Here is a 3,830-nt window from a genome sequence, read left to right as displayed (position 1 = left end):
TGCCATAGGTGCAGTTGAAGAAAAGATTGGGGTTTCAGGTTGTGACCTTGGAAATCCCTGCTAAATTGTCTGTGGTTTAGGCAAAGCTGTTAACACACCATAAGGTTGAGCCAGAGCTAGTAAAAAAGATTGCACTAAAGGCTGTTGTGATCAATCAAAGAATGGCTTTGGCCATTAAAGATCATCTAGTTCTATCCCCGGTGCCTGTGGCAGGGACGCTTTCCACAGACCCTGTTGCTCAAAGCCCCATCCAGCCTGGACTTGAATACTACCAGGGCTGGCACATCCACAGGTTCTCTGGGCAAAGTGTTTCTGTTTCATTTCAAAGAGAGCCACAAGCTCGAGTTGCCTTCAGCCACCCTCACAGTAATTTTGTTTTCCTAATATCTAACTGAAATCTACATTTTTTTCAGTATCAGGGCTGGCACATCCACAGCTTCTCTGGGCAAAGTGTTTCTGTTTCATTTCAAAGAGAGCCACAAGCTCGAGTTGCCTTCAGCCACCCTCACAGTAATTTTGTTTTCCTAATATCTAACTGAAATCTACATTTTTTTCAGTGTTAAGAGATTCCTCATTGTCCTATCACTCTACCGACAGGCTCACTGAGTAAAAGTAAGTAGAAGTAAAAAGTAAACTAATTAACTGATAGGGTGAAACAGTAATAACGATTCAGGTGTGGCAAAATGGAAAGGACATGATACACAAGACAGGAGCAATGCATACTGCAGGTCAGGGAGTACACCTAGTTATTTTTTACTGAAGGTCCTGGGAAGGACTCAACACCATGGACATCTTCTCTTTTGGTTGTCCAAAAATTGAATATTCTATAGCATTTTCCTTTCAGGCATGTAATATTTCCCTGAAGTCCTTTTAGTAGTGCAGGAGTCCATAAGTGCAGATCAGATGACTGAATTCTTATAATGCATGGTATAAAGTTATGGCTTAATAAATGCCTGAAAGCCAGAGCCAGGGGAGAAGGAGGGATTGGCCAGTTGCTGAATTTATGCACAGCTGGGAGATGCCTAAATGATGCAGCAGGATATGCTCCTATAACATTAATCATATGGAAATACATTTAACTTTTATGAAGTAGAGGGTAGCTGGTGGCAGGCAACAGGCATCAGCATAGTGACACCAAGATGCTCATTATTTCCAGATGTAAACCTGCTATTAAGAGGCAACAGCACCCCAGCACTTCCACCCCAGTGCTCCTGACTAAAAAAAAAGCAAGTTTAGCTCTCATAGTTTATTGACTGTTTCAGCCACAAAAACTAAGCACAAGGTTGCCTAACTAACCTTGTGACAAACTTGTGACAAACCCTGGCCACAAAATTTGGATTATCTGGGTGTTGTTCTTCACATTCATTTATCTTTCATTCTCAGTGCCAGTCTTCTCCCGAACAACCTATCTCTAATTACTTGTCCCTACTGGTCCTGGATTTATGATACCCATATCCACACACAGTATCACGACATAGTAACAGCCACATATGGTATTCATGTTACAGATACACAGTGCTATTGGTGTTACAATGCTATGCTCCCCTCAAGGTTCTCAATGCTACCCTCCAACAGCCCATGGAACATAACTGCTTCTCATGTAATTCCTTTACAGCCTTTGAGATCCACCCACCTTTCCTCAAGTTATCTGTAACTTTTGTCAGCAATTTCTCATGTCATATCTAGTAATTTTCCACAGTTAGCTTAACCTCAAGGCAGGGTATAGTTAATGGCCCACTCATTTGCCTGTGGCTCTAACATTAACTCCAGAGGTCAGGAAAGTACCTTTTCCAGTGAACAATCACTGTCAAAATAATTTCTCAAATGCAGTGTAATAACCAGAATTTTCCTTTAAATGGTGTAACAGGGAGGGAGCGGCAGCAGGACCCCAGTAACACAGTGACTGTGCTGTAGCTTCTCAGTATGCAGAAGTTTTGCATGAAGACAGCCACACAAGATTCACCCTCCTCAGTCATGCTTTCACTACAAAATTATGTGTTATTTTGCTGTCCTCAATCCTTTCTGTTGAGTCCCTTTATATACTTAAATATTGCTACTTAAATTTTCATTGGCCCAGTTACTGGAGCCCAAGTCTCACTAATGGGTAAATGAGTTAACACTGGACATTTTTCTCTCTTTCTTCAGTGCAAAACATAACTTGTGAATCTCAGTGGGCCTACTGTGAATAGTTAACACTGGACACTTTTCTCTCTTTCTTTCTTCAGTGCAAAACATAACTTGTGAATCTCAGTGGGCCTACTGTGAACAAAGCAACTTTTCACTAAGGTTTTTTCAGGTAATGTTATAGATGCAGTGATATAAATACATTTAGAAAGTATGAGATAGTAGATAAAATATTTTAGCTACAGAAAGACACTTTGCATCAAGACCAAGATGTAGTTCTCATTATTGGGTGATTATACAGTTAAAAGATGCAGCACAGAAAGGGCTTACTCTGGATTAAACATCAAGAGACAAGTGTTGCTGAAGATATTCAGAGTATTTAGAGAAATTCAGACAGTTTCTAATTCAACCTTTTTCCCTCTTCCTTTTAAATATTTCCCTCTAAGAGCCTCATCTGACAGTAATTAGGCTACTCAGGTTAATTAATCTCAGAAAATTCAGTAGCATAATCCAAGTGACCAGAGAAGTTGACATAAACTTAATCATCTCCATTGTCAAGTTGCTCTAGCATGACACACAATGAACTGCAAACACTATACACTGAGTTATGATTTGCTTCATAATTTACATGTATTAATATGTAAATCATGCCTATGAACAACACTTTATCTTTTTAATATTACTCTGTATAAGGGAAGTCTAGATTGAAGTAATCACTTGCATACCTTTTTGGAGAAAATCACTACCATTGATGCATTACAAAAAATTTTTAAAAGCAGTCTCTTACATATTTCTCTTGTGTTTCTTTCCCCTTTTTCTTTATTTCTAAGCCGGTCAACATTTTTTTACTATACTATTTATACCTTTATGAAGTTCCAGGTTTTTTTACTACTCTTTTCTTCTCACAAGATCTCAATTATGAATAAATAAATGAGTTTATCTTAAAATTAAATTAAATATTGACATGAATGAAAAAGAAAACATACAGAAAACATTTAGAAAAGAACAAACATAACTACCACTCCTGGTAGTGCTCCAGCAGTACTGAGCTGATGGAAATTCCAAGAGGAGGTAACCTCAAGACATGTGCTCCCCTTGTTTTCCACTTTAAAGACCCCTTGGCCCTCCTGGGCCCATCCCCCATGTGGGACTTGTAGTCATCTCGCCTCTGAGGAGCTGGGCTGTGCAGCATTGCCTCCAGTGTGCTGATGAATTGAGCTGGCAATCCTTCCAGTCTCTCACAGTATAGGACAGATTGCATAGCACTGCTCAAGAGTACTAATCATTTCCTTACCACCAGCAGTAAAGGGGTGTTTTGGGATGTGTCTCCAAAAATGTCTCCATGATATAGTTATAATCAACATATCAGTATAAGCCTATGGCCAAACCACCCTGAGAATGCCTGATTTAATCTGATCTCAGAAGTTTAGCTGGGTTGAACCCAGTTAGTATTTGGATGAGAGACCGCCTGAAAATACTGGGTGCTATAGGTTATTTTCAACTTTACTTCTTGTGAGCGACTTTAACCTGCCAGACATCTGTTGGGAACTTGGCACAGCGGAGAAGAGGCAGTCTAGGAAGTTCTTAGAGTGTGTGTAGGAGAGCTTCTTGTCATACCTACCAGGGAGGGGCTCCACTAGACCTCCTGTTTACAAACAAAGAAGGGATGGTGGGAGATGAGGTGGGGGGAGGTACTCTAGGGCACC

The 3,830-nt window shown here is 40.1% G+C and overlaps 1 pseudogene; it reads left to right on the top strand.

Moving 5' to 3' along the window:
• The first annotated feature begins 3,498 nt into the window (after positions 1 to 3,498).
• On the top strand, positions 3,499 to 3,617 carry LOC120497534 (annotated as a pseudogene).
• The last annotated feature ends 213 nt before the right edge of the window (positions 3,618 to 3,830 follow it).

This window comes from Passer montanus, unplaced genomic scaffold, assembly GCF_014805655.1.
Source record: "Passer montanus isolate IOZ18808 unplaced genomic scaffold, ASM1480565v1 scaffold13, whole genome shotgun sequence".
NCBI classification, from domain to species: domain Eukaryota; kingdom Metazoa; phylum Chordata; class Aves; order Passeriformes; family Passeridae; genus Passer; species Passer montanus.
This window is presented reverse-complemented; position numbering and strand designations above follow the sequence as displayed.